The sequence below is a fragment of the Podarcis melisellensis genome (assembly GCF_964234715.1).
Source record: "Podarcis melisellensis genome assembly, chromosome: 8".
NCBI classification, from domain to species: domain Eukaryota; kingdom Metazoa; phylum Chordata; class Lepidosauria; order Squamata; family Lacertidae; genus Podarcis; species Podarcis melisellensis.
The window spans coordinates 16,053,791-16,067,186 of NC_138540.1; the positions used below are offsets into that span (position 1 = coordinate 16,053,791).

Consider the following 13,396-nt stretch of genomic DNA (forward strand, 5'->3'; position numbering starts at 1 on the left):
GCCTGTGCACAGCAACAGAAGAGGGGGGGGGATGTCTGGGTTAATTTGCAAGGCAAGCGGACAACTCCCAGCAGGGGGGTGGGGGTAGGTTCGGTGGGGGTAGGATGGTGCAGGACTGACTGCAGAACTCTTTGTTTTTCCACCCTCCTTTTCCAGAACACAGGGGGTAGTTTTTAACACCACTGCTGCTCAAAAGTCTCCACTGGGACCCGATCAATTTATTGTACTTTCAGAGATTTTCCTCGCTGTGCATGAAAGCAGCGCGTTAGACCTCGAATCATTTAACTTGCCCAAAGCACTGACGACATAAGCATTAGCTGTCTGCATTCTGTAAATGGCTGGGCATCTTAGGAAGCTGGCATTCTCTCCTTCTTTCTTTTCTTTTATTAAAATAAAAATAAAAATTGAAGCTTCTAGCACTTACATTGTTGGCATCCATCTGTCTCAAAAGAAAACCGAGTGCGTCCCTGGGGGTTGGCCCAACCACTGGAGAATCACAGCGCCTGCTGTGGCTGCAGAAACCAGTAACTCGTAACTGCTGCCTCCTGCATTGGTTTTCCTGCATTAGCAGCACCAAAGTGACCTGTCTGAGGTACAAGCCTGGGCAGTGTGTATGGAGATCTTGGGCTGCCCAGGTGATAAAACCTCCCTCTCAGCAGCACTGATGTGGTCCAAAGGAAAACAGACCAATACATCTGGCACCAGTTTGGCTGCCGGAATTGTCAGAAAGAAGCGTACAAGATGCCATCAAACCATCTTCGGGACTCCACTCCAGATTTGTGTAGGGTTGGTTTGTTTGCTTGCTTTACATTTGTATACCACCCTTTTAGCCATAGATCTCAGGGCAGTTGACAACATAACACAACAACATAAATTTACTCCTTAGCCTTTTCTTCTCCCAAAGATGTCCCGCAAGGCAGCGGGTACGGAGTTTTCCTCTGAGATCCAAACAGGGGCATCTTACCCATAGAGGCTAGTGGCACAGGGTGCCAGGGCGCCAAGATCTGTAGGGTGCCAGGGAAAATGCAGAGGCTGGATGCAGTGCCTCCTGGCATCAGCTTGCCACCCTCGCCCACCTCCGCCATGTTGCGCCAAAACAGCACCGCACCCGGAGTCTCCACCTGCCGTGGCCACCATGGCACAAAGTGGCCAGCTGAGCCGGGAGCTGCCACGTCCAGCCTCTGCCTCTTCCCCACCGAAGGAGCTGCCCTCCAGCCACTGCCCACCTGTGCTTGTCCCAGGGGTTAACTGTGAGGTGAGGTCCGAGTCCAGTCTGAGGTCGAAGGTGCAATATGGAGGCAGTCTGTCAGAGCTGAAGCAGCGTGCAGGGCAGGGAGTTGGGTGAGGTCAGGAGCTCCATCAGGAAAGCAGGACAGGGTTCAGGCAGGAACTGGCTACCAACAATGTTGCTCCCGCAACTTGGGACTGGGACTGGCTGACTTTTATCTGCCCTGCGGCATAGGGCAGCCCCGGTTCACAGGTGACTCACCTCTCCTGGCCTGGAGGCGAGCACTCCTCCTGTAAGAACTTAGTTCCCTCCGCCTCTCTGCCCTGAGCCTCTGCAGCTCAGGAGAGGCTGGAGGGTTACCGGACCCAGAGGCAACCTCAGCTTCCTCTGACGGGGCTGAGAGAGGAGCACCTGCAGGCAATGGGTCCTCCATCACCTCAGGAGCCAAAGCAGACTCAGCTGGTGCCTGCACCTGAGGATCCAGCACAGGTGAAGGCCCTTCAGGCTCAAGCCCCAGCCCGGGCTCAGCTGGTTCTGGAGGAAGGGAATCCTGTGCAGGCTGCGATTCCTCAGGTTCAGCATCCGAGTCCGAATCCCAGGCCATCACACCGCCTCCTCTAGCCCCACAAAGCTAGGCGCATCGCTGGCAGTGCCATCCTCCCTAAAAAGGTTGGCAACTCTGGGAAATGGGGAGGGGGCCCCACCAGAGGGATCTTTGCACCACAGCACCGGATATGCTTAAGACGGCCCTGGTTCCAAACCCTTTCTCATGGATGAGAATAGCCAAAAGGCAGTAGAGGTTTAGGAACAGAGTTTACCTTCTCCAAGATGGGCTCCCCTTCCAGGTTGATGAGCCTCATCTGCCCCCCACTTCCCTCTAAAGCATGAGCAGAAACTACCTTCTTGAGCATCTGACCCACTATTGGTCTCCTCTGCTCAATCCACTGGCTCCTGTCTTCGCATGCATGGGAAGTCCCTAACTCACTTAGGGTTTGAGACTCATCGGCTACCCTCATCTGGTTTAGCTGGTCATTCAAAGCCATTCTTGGGGTGTGAATGCTGTAACATGCTGACAACTTCTATGAGCCACAGGAGACAGCTGAGTGGAGGCTGGGGACCAAAGGTGGACTAACAACCCCTCTTAAGATGACCAAAAAATAAAAAATAAAGGTCGTTGGAAAGGATGCAGGCAGTGTGTTATAACCAGAGGGGGTGGGGATTGAAGCTGTGTGCATACCATATATTGAAAAGCAATTTAGAGCACAGGTCAACAATGTTGGGAACTGTAGTTTACTCCTCACAGAGCTACAATCCCTAGCACCTGCAACAAACTACAATTTCCAGGATTCTTTGGGGAAATCCATGTGCTGTAATTGTATTGACTTGAAATTAATCAGCACAGCTGTGGCTATTCCACCCCTCCCCCCCCAAAAGAGGAAACCCTGCCCTAATACAATCTAGGGATGGGCACCCCTTCATTCTGACTACACCTGGCTTGTAGAACACCAGAAAGAATTTCCGCATGAAGGAACACAGGAAGAGTCCTCTGGGATCAGATCAAAGACATATCTAGCCTAGCATTCAATTTTCAACAGCGGCTGATCAGATGTTTGTGGGAAGCAGGAAATAAAAAACACTAGCTCTACCCAGTTTGTGGTGCTTAGGTGAGGCACACGACAGGCTGGAAGCTGCAGCTGTACTCAGTGAGCACAAATCTTTTATGATTCTTCAGCCAGGAAGGATCTATATCAGCCTTATATAGGAGCAGCACAGATGCCTCCAAATTTTCTCTACCAGAAGGCACTGCTTTGCTTAAAGGGATCCTGACGTCTGTGGTCACCCTGCTTTCTCCATGGAGTCATCCAAAACAAGGGACAGTAGGGTCACAACCCTGGGTGGTCCTGTAGGCTCATTGAGTACCAACGCTTCTAGGGTGTGCCCTGTGGTTCCTACCCCTTCTGTTTAGAATTCTTTCACTTCACCACCTAAAGAGGACTCTGACTCCTCATCCCTGGCAGCTTCCAGACTCTGCTAGGGCTGCAGCTTAGTGGTAGCACATCTGCTTTGGATGCAGAAGGTGTCAGGTTCAGCCTCTGATATTGGTGTTGAGAATTTCCATTCCACCTTTAGTTACAGACATGGAACTGTTGCATGTCATATGTCTGTTTACATTCCAGCACAGTCTGCTGGGAACTTCCATTTGTGCATAGCTTTTGGTTTTCTCTGTCTCTCCAAGAAGACAAAGAGAGAGACGACATGTTTCTTTGTCCTGATTTATGATTAATAAATCCGTAGTTGTAGTATGCTTCCACAAGCCTCATGCCTATTCTGTGTGTGCAGTTCACGCTGCTGATATAGTGTGCCCTGGCTTTGAAGCCTGGGTCGGTGATTTATGTCGGAGCAGAGGCCAATGGGTCTTCACAGTGGGACGGCTAGAAGGAGACAACCCAGCTGGGACTAGCCAGCTGGCCTTATGATCCTCTGCATGCCTACGGTGAATCAGGCCTATTGGTCCACCTAGTTCAGTATTGTCTACACTGACTGGCAGTGGCTCTCCAGGGTATCAGGCACAGTTTCTTCCCAGCCCTGCTTGGAGATGTTGGGATTTGAACGTGGGATTTTCTGTGTACAAAGCAGGTGCTCTGTTAGTGAGCTAATGCCCTTCCCTCTGTAGGAATATATGGAAGCTGCATTATATTGAGTCAAACCGTTGGCCCACCTGGCTCAATATTGTCTGCACTGATGGGCACCAACTATCTAGGATTTCAGAGTCTGTCTAAGGCCCACCCGGAGATCCCAGGGATAAAACTTGGGACCTCCTGCAGGCAAAGCATTTACCCTACCACTGAGCTAGGGCAGAAACCCTCAGTTCTGGCATTACAGGAAAGAGGAGCCTTTCTTTACCCAGACAGGATATCTTCCTTTCATTTGATGCCCTGCTGACAAGGTACCTGGGTCCAACATTATCCAGTCCCATTCTTGAACCCTAGGCTGTGTACATGGACAGCAACACAGTAGAGCCATAGTTGTTGTTGTTGTTTAGTCATTTAGTCGTGTCCGACTCTTCGTGACCCCATGGGCCAGAGCACGCCAGGCACTCCTGTCTTCCACTGCCTCCCGCAGTTTGGTCAGACTCATGTTTGTAGCTTCGAGAACACCGTCCAACCATCTCATCCTCTGCCGTCCCCTTCTCCTTGTGCTCTCAATCTTTCCCAACATCAGGGTATTTTCCAGGGTATCATCTCATGAGGTGGCCAAAGTATTGGAGCCTCAGCTTCACGATCTGTCCTTCCAGCGAGCACTCAGGGCTGATTTCCTGAAGAATGGATACGTTTGATCTTTTTGCAGTCCATGGGACTCTCAAGAGTCTCCTCCAGCACCATAATTCAAAAGCATCAATTATTCAGTGATCAGCCTTCTTTATGGTCCAGCTTTCACATCCATACATCACTACTGGAAAAACCATGGCCATAGTAAATCCAGAGCCATAGTAGAGTAAAACAAAAAACCAGAGCCATAGTAGAGGGTCAGTATCTTTTCAGAACCATGGATAGCAACCATCATGGTTCCAGGAGTCTTGTTGCGGGTGGAGTATGCCTTAAAAGGTAAAGGGACCCCTGACCATTAGGTCCAGTCATGACCGACTCTGGGGTTGCAGCGCTCATCTCACTTTATTGGCCAAGGGAGCCGGCGTACAGCTTCCACTATGCCGTTCTGGCGAACCAGAGCAGCGCACGGAAACACCATTTACCTTCCCTTCCCTATTTATCTACTTGCACTTTGATGTGCTTTCGAACTGTTAGGTTGGCAGTAGCAGGGACCGAGCAATGGGGGCTCACCCCGTCATGGGGATTCGAACCGCCGACCTTCTATTCGGCAAGTCCTAGGCTCTGTGGTTTAACCCACAGTGCCACCCATGTCCCCGGAGTATGCTTTACATGTGCTTAAAATGTGTGTTGTGTATCCAGCCCCTGTATCCAGACTCTGAGCACAGAAGTTGTGCTGACACATGAAAGTTGCCACTCTATGACTCACCCTCCTCAGATGGTCTTAATTATTCACAAATGTTCTCCAGGAACCTGGCCCCTCTTGGGAGGAAACCATCAAAGCCGCCCTGCTTCACAGAGAGCTGAGTAGACACCTCCCTAAGCACGGTTACTTATCTCCCCCTTTGAGAGTCAAAAGCTTTCTCAAATTACTTCAGGGGAACACCAAGTGAGAGAAAGATTCACCTGAATCAATCAGCAAGCAATGATCATGATTGTCTGGAGACAGAAATGTAAACAGGGCTTTGTTCTCTGCTGGTGCAATCTGCAAGAAACTCAATTAAAGCTCCATGCTGCAAAACGGTATTTAAAGGCTGCCTTTGCTACAGGGAAACTCTTGCTTAGGGGGCATTGCAAAGGGCTGAGGGCAGGGCAGGGCATGCTGCCACTTCTGAAATTTTAAACTAGTCCAGTATCCTGTTCTCACAGGGGCCAACTAAATGCTTGCTGGGAAACCTTTGCAAGTCAGACCCAAGCACAACCACACTCTCCCTTCCTGTGTTTTCCAGCAACTGATATTCAGAAGCACTGTTGCCTCTAACTGTGGAGGCAGAGCACGGCCATTGTGGCTACTAGTCACTGGTAGCCTTATCCTCTTTTAAAGCTGTTCAAGTTGGTGGCCCTCCCTGTGTCTTGTGGGAATGAGTTCTGCAGTTTCAGCATAGATTGTGTGAAGGAATTTCCCATGAGTTTTAGTGTTAGGAGAGAAGGAGTCAAACCTTCCTCTAGCCACTTTTGCCATGCTATGCATAACTTTAAAGCCTTCTGTCATGTCACCTCTTACCTTCTCTAAACTGAAAAGTCCCAAAGGCTGCAGCCTTCCCTTACAAGGAGGAAAGCCCTCTCCAGGAAGCCCAAACAGTAGGTGGAGCCAGAGCCCATGACAGTCAGAACCAGAGCTATTTCATCCTCCTCTCTGCCGAGTTCTTCAACGGGTAACACTGAGTGTAAAGAGGACGAAGCTGGTCACACTACTGGCAGCCACATGAACTGCTGTGTGATGACAGCCTTACATTTTTAGTTATATAGGAAGATAAATACACAGTGGTACCCATTAGGTAGGGCAGAAAGCAAAAAGCCCAATAAGAGGTGTAACCAAAGCCATTGACAAGCAGACCCAACTAATTTCATTTTTGTCCCTATCCTCCCTTCTGAGTTCTACAAGGAGCAGCAATGAGACTGAAGAGGAGGAAGCTGTCGGCAGAGCTATCTCTAGTCTGGTTGTACGTAGGAAGGAATACAGGTTGCAGTTGGTGGGACAGTGCCCCACTGACCCTAATGGACTGGTTTAATAATCCTCATTTATCCTACTACACCTGACCCTTGGGGTCAGCCTCTCATCAACAGCTGGTGACAGCACCCTGCAGAAAGATCCACTGTGCCTTTTCAAAGCGGGTTGCCATCTGGAGTGATTTATGGGCCCTGTCAATCTGACAGTGTGAACTGTAGCGGTGGCTGGAACATGCAGCAAGCTGAAGAGCAATCCATCAGCACTGGCTGGGAGTCTCCAGCGAATCCATCAATAGGTTCATGATGGTGACATCATAGTGAAGGCAGATAAGAGGAACTTGGTAAGAGTAGGGTGGGCAGCTTGGTTGTCAGAGTGGGGAAACCCAGACGAGTTTCTCTGCTTTGTGAGATAGGTTCTTTTAAAAAATATATAAAAAATGACAGGCTGAAAAATATTTGCCTATGTTTTTGACAAGAACTTGGAACAGTCCATAGGAGCTCTCATACTGCTGCAATTAACACATATCTGGGTAGAGTCTGTTGTAGTCAGAAGTCTTGGAAAACAGACAGAGATCCATTGAGGGAGGGTGATGACAAGTCACAGCTGTTTTATAGCTAAGGTGAAGGTGCTAAGAACATAGAAGACCAAACAATTAAACCCCTGTGTTGCAAAAAATCATCAGTAATATCCAAGGCAGCACGATGACCAAGTACAACAATGCAATGTCAATATAAACTTTATATAATCTATACGGTACACTGAACAATATGAAATATATGAAATATGCACTCTCTGCAAGACCAAATAAACAGAAATCTTATAAATCTCTGAAAGTCATAAAATGTGCACTCTTGATGGATTCTCTTGAAAACATAGAACCAAATAAACATAAGTCCTAAAAGTCTCTGAAAGTCTTTGTAGACTATGCAAGTCTCTGAAAGAAGCAATGGATCAGGTTCTTATCTGGTGAAAACAAGCCATAAAGCTTTGTTTTATGATGTCAAACGCTGCTGAAGTGGTCCACAAACAGACATAGTGAACAGTGATTCCGGATAGTTCTTACAGTTGGCAACCATATGCCCTAATGTGATTCTCACCAACTGGTATTCAGAGGTATACTGCCTCCAACAGTGAAGGTAGAACATAGCCACTGTGGCTACTAGCCATTGAAAGTCTCATCCTCCACCATGAATTTGTCAAATCTTCTTTCAAAGCCATCCAAGTTGGTGGCCATCACTGCCTTCCATTATAATCTACCTGGACAATATTTTATAGAAGCTCCCTGTGGAATTGCGCAAAGTCAACAAGGATGACTTTGGCATACAGCCAAACTCTCCAGAGGAAGCCCTTCAGGTCTTCTTTTCCCCAAAACCTTTGTCATTTATGTTAGAAATGACAGGCTAATGAGTGATTATAACTAGGGCTTTCTTAAGAACATAAGAAGAACCTGTTGGATCAGATCAATCGCCCACCTAGTCTAGCATCCTCTTCTCACCGTGGCCAATCATATCCATGAGAGAAACCCGCATTCAGGACCCAAGCAAAAGAGCACTCCCCTCACTGTGGTTTCCAGCCACTTTTATTCAGAGGTGTGGAAGGAACTCAAGGCTTTGCTTTATGATTAGCAGATCAAACACCTCCTCAAGCTAGACGTATCTTCTGAGCTGATCAACAGGGTGTTCTGCTTACATATAGGAATAACAAAGTTATTGCAACCTGGTTAATAAGAAACAAGAAAGTAGCTTTTCAGGAAAGCAGTATTGCTTGTCAATAGCATTCAAACATTCCTTCCTTCCTTCCACCTTTCACTCACCTTCATTTTGACCTTTCTTTCCACTCTAAGGGAAATGTGGCTTTAAGACAGAAACCAGCTCAGGCCTTGCTGATCCCAGAACCGTACATTTTGCTTCCACAGAGGCATTGCTGCCTCCAACAATGGAAGGGTGAAGAATTAAAGCACTTGACTTTCCCCAAAGGAACCTGGGAACTGGAGTTTAGCCCTCTCCCACAAAGCTACAATTCCCAGCACCCATAACAAACTACACTTCCCAGGATTCTTTGGGGGAAGGCATGACTGTTCAAAGTGGAACCATAGTGCTTTAAATGCATGGTGCAGATGGCGCCTCAGAGTGATATGAATGCCTTGTATACCATTTTCCTATTCCCAAAATGGAGATGATGTACAGGTAGGAGACAAGAGAACACAGGCCTTACAGAAACCCAGCTATGATGTTTATGAGCTTTGGGCTGTTCCAGCAAACCCTGAGCTCTTTCCAGCTGTGCAGTCCTGATATAGCAATTTTCTGGCGGCACATGTGAGCAGCAGGGGCACTCAGTGGATCATGTCATTATTTCAGAGAGTGGAGAGAAAGATGGTGTACGAGTAAGGGATGCCGGTGAGGAAGGGTTTTAGAAACCCATCAGTCATCTTACGTGATACTCAATCCAGAAAGAGACACAAGGTTTGTATCCAAAGCTAGTCCTATACCCAGAGGAGACCCATTGAAATGATGGATTTTGTAGGTAGGATGGATTATACAGTATTGTCTTGCAATTATTCTCCCTGTTACATGTGTGTGTGCAGAACATTTAAAGTAATCAGTCAAGTGTTGAACCTAAAACAATTAGCAGAGTTTAAAACACCATCCCTTGTAACATTAAACTGGAAACTAGGCTGTATAGTCTTATTTTTATTTAGCCAGGCTGTGGTAACAGTCTGGTTCCCCCCCCTTCCCCCTTCTTAATAAAAGACTCACGTAGCAGATTGTAAAGTAAGCATAAAAATAGTGTTTACTTACATAAAGTCTTGCACTCAATTCCAGCAGCAGCAGTAGTAACAAAAATAAGTCGGGCAAATTCTACTTCTAGATTACAAAACGCATAATTGGATTTTTAAAAAGTGAACTCTCGACTGGAGTGGAGACCACATGGACATCTGTCTGCCTCAGATGAATGGTGGGAAGAAAGAATGAGTTCTGAGGCAGCAGAAAAAATTAAAACCTTTTGTCTTTTTCCCGCCAGGTAACTCAAGGGAAGTGACATCACATAGAGCTCTGTTACACTGCTTTTGTTTGCAATCCACCTGTCTAGTAATTTGCAGCTCTGTGGTTGCTACTGCCTACAATTACTAAACAGTAAGAATGTGCTGTTATTTTGACTGCAAACCCCCGCACAAATATGGCTAGTTCAGGTCCATTATTTCAATGGGTCTATGCTGAGTAGGGATAGAAGACTCTGCCAATTTCCATTTCTCCCTCTTTTTCCCAATCTTAAATTCAGTTTTTCAGTTTGCAATATAAGTCCTCATTCAAATTCACCCACATGTGTGTGTGTGTGTGCGCGCGCGCACACACACACACACACACATACACACACACCTGCCCCAATATAATGCATTTTTGCATTTTAGCTTCACTACTCGATGCACTTTTACATAACACTTTCCCCAATGTTATAACATTGTTTAGAGATTCAGTGTGGTGTAGTGGTTAGAGTGTCAGACCATGACCTAGGAGACCAGGGTTCAAATCCCCACTCAGCTACAACACTCAGTGGGTGATGCTGGGCCATTCACTGCCTCTTAGCCTAACCTACCTCACAGTTGTGGGGCTTAAATGAGGAGGGGGGAGAGCCTAACATCTGGCCATTTCTGGCTACCCGTAGGAATCCCAGCAAAGGCAAACCTTCTCCTGTTATGCTGTGAATGGGAACAAAATGATCTTTGATGTCCTGAAAATAAACTGCTTTCTTTCTTTTCTCTTTTCTTTTCCTTTTAAAAAGGCAGCCAGCTGAGATGATGCTAGCTACTGAGCTATCAAGAAGCCGCATTTTTTAATCCCATTGTTCTCTGCATGCAGAAAATCGCCGCCTTCCACCCAAGCCTTCAAGTTTCGGTTACGGCTTGTTATGTTCCTTTCATTATTGGTATTTGGATGTTTTCGTCCGTTTCTGCTCAATGCAGAGGCCTGTTTGTTCTCTAGGCAGTTTCTTGCCCCTCAAGACCGTATCAAACTACCTGACAGCATAAGTCAGCCTGGGCGCTAGACATACGGCCACCACCTGGCTCAGTGGCATAAAATATTCAGGGGTGGGATTCCCACATTCTTCCTGTGCCTCCATGGCACATATTTCTCCATTCGGTGCATCCTAGTTGCCTCCATCTCCGAGCTCATCGGCAGACCGTTTGGAGGATGTGCATATCAGCCGCCAGGGCGTTCCGCCCAGTCTCTCGCTCGCTAGCTCTGCGTGCATTACCGTTAATCTTGACAAAAATGCATTATATTTAATACAGCTTCTGCAGGCCTCACTTGCCGGATGCATAAAACCTGGAAGACGCTTCGGCGGAGGGACGTAGCGCAGAGGCAAATTGGGCTTTGCTAACACTTTGCAACCAGCACAGACTTCCCCCCAGGAGAAGCAAGATGGAAGAGAGAGGGAGGCGGGAGAAGGCATTCGCACAGCCAGCTCGGAATGGAGTTGACATCGAAAGATGCCTTACACTGAGCCAAGGTGGTCCATTGTTCAGTACAGTGGTACCTCAGGTTACATATGCTTCAGGTTACAGACTACGCTAACCCAGAAATAGTGCTTCAGGTTAAGAACTTTGCTTCAGGATGAGAACAGAAATCATGCTCTGGTGGTGCGGCAGCAGCAGGAGGCCCCATTAGCTAAAGTGGTGCTTCAGGTTAAGAACAGTTTCAGGTTAAGAACCTCCAGAACAAATTAAGTACTTAACCTGAGGTACCACTGTATTGCCTACTCTGTCTGACAGTGGCTTTCCAGGGTTTCAGGCAGGGTTTCCCCCCACCCCCTACCTAGAGACAGCAGGGATCAGTGGTGTGACAAGGGCGGGGCAACAGGGGTGCCTGCCCTGGGCACAAAATTCTTAGGGGCGCAAAATTTCAAAAGAAAGTAGTAATAATACGTTTAAAAATTAGCACACCTCCCACCTCACAAAGAAAACCTCCCAATATTTAAACATTCTACACCATTTTCCAACATGTCAGGGAAAATAAACACTGTATTCAGAACATGGGTGTGACCAGGATTTATGTTAGTGGGGGCACGACAACCACCTGCCATCGTCCTCCATCTGCTTCTGTTCAGCAGATTCAAAATGAAATGTCTCCAGAACAGTTGCTTTAAATTTCTTTCTTTTGACCCCCAAGCGCTCAGAAAAAAATCTGTCAAAATCTTCAGTCATCTGAAAACCAGGAAGTTACCTTAAAAAAACAACAACACAGAGTGCCTTTCATGAAGTTCCTGAGTATATTTTGCAAAATTACAAACAGCATGCCTTTTTTCAACTTTTTTTTTATCTAAACTAAAACAAGTTTTCCTGGATTTGCTGAAAACCTTTGCAGCACTTCCTTCTCAAATTCCTCCTTTTTTTCTGTGCAAACTCACTAAGTCCATTGAGGTGCTCCCCTGTCATTGTCAACCTTAAAGGTAAAGGGACCCCTGACCATTAGGTCCAATCGTGGCCGACTCTGGGGTTGCGGCGCTCATCACGCTTTACTGGCCGAGGGAGCCGGCGTACAGCTTCCGGGTCGTATGGCCAGCATGACTGAGCCGCTTCTGGCGAACCAGAGCAGTGCACGGAAACACCGTTTACCTCCCCGCCAGAGTGGTACCTATTTATCTACTTGCACTTTGATGTGCTTTCGAACTGCTCAGAACGCAGGAGCAGGGACCGAGCAACGGAAGCTCACCCCTTTGCAGGGAGTCAAACCACCGACCTTCTGATGAGCAAGTCCTAGGCTCTGTGGTTTAACCCACAGCGCCACCCACGTCCCGCTTTGTCAACCTTAGTCAGGTCTTAACTCTCTGCGAGGTACTAAATGAGCATTCTGCATTACAAGTAGCCTCAGCGAGCATTCCAATTTCAAATAGTCTTACTGTTTCTACTTTTAGTTAACTATTCTTTATTTCTTCACTTGATTTAGTGGGGGGGGGAGCTGCCCCCCCCCCCGGCTACACCCATGATTCAGAAATATTGGCTCCTCCAACTGTGGAGGCAGAGCCAAGCCATCATGACTAGTGCCATAGCTCTCTCAATCCCTCTTTTTTCATTCCAGCAGTGTTCCAAACGTTTTTTTTAAAAAAATTATCCTTCTTCCACCTCAATATCCCAACATGCCTTTATAGACCTTCCATTCCACCCCCCCTACCAGCAGCCACAGCCCCCTGCCCATGTTTAAAAGCAGCTTTGGGGACTTCCCAACGTGAGTCGCCCTACAATGACAGGCTTGAATGTCCACCGGTGTTATAATCTACTTTATCTTAATGCAATCTTTCCCCGCTGAACTCTCCGGGAGCCTTAACAGACTATTTTCGACAGAGGGCCTTTTATATGATTATGATGGTGATGATTCGATACTGTGATTACTCTCACGCTCCTGAACTTTGCAGGGAAGGGGGTGGGAAATTAATAAAGGCTTTGTTTTGTTTTGTTGTGGATTTGTGTTGCTTTCCTATTAAGCACCTGAGGATCTTGCTGAATACCAATCAGCTGCGCACAGAGACTCAGCGTTTCCTCTTTACTCTGAAAGAGGTTCATTCTGTTACCAATTCAGCCGAGGATGTAAGGGAAGCTCTGTGGCATCAGACCAGAAGCCTATCCAGTCCAGCATCCTGTTCTCACAGAGGCCAGTGAATTGCTTGTAGGAAGACTTTGGTAGCCTTCTCCGCCATGAATTTGTCCAATCCTCTTTCAACGCCATCCAAGTTGGTGGCCTTCACTGCCTCTTGTGGGAGCGAGTTCCACAATTTAACTATGGGTTGTATGAAGAAGGGTTTTGTCTTATTTGTCTTGAATCTTCCAACATGCAGCTTCATCGGATGCCTGCAAGTTCTAGTGTTACAGGGGAGGGAGGAATATATATATATATA

The 13,396-nt window shown here is 47.2% G+C and overlaps 1 long non-coding RNA gene across 1 annotated transcript; it reads right to left on the reverse strand.

Moving 5' to 3' along the window:
* Positions 1-11,511: 11,511 nt before the first annotated feature.
* On the reverse strand, positions 11,512-13,181 carry LOC309377047. The gene is made up of 2 exons (XR_014171405.1): positions 12,990-13,181; positions 11,512-11,727 (listed from the first exon to the last, which is right to left on the reverse strand). It is a non-coding gene; the product is annotated as an uncharacterized lncRNA (long non-coding RNA).
* Positions 13,182-13,396: the final 215 nt, after the last annotated feature.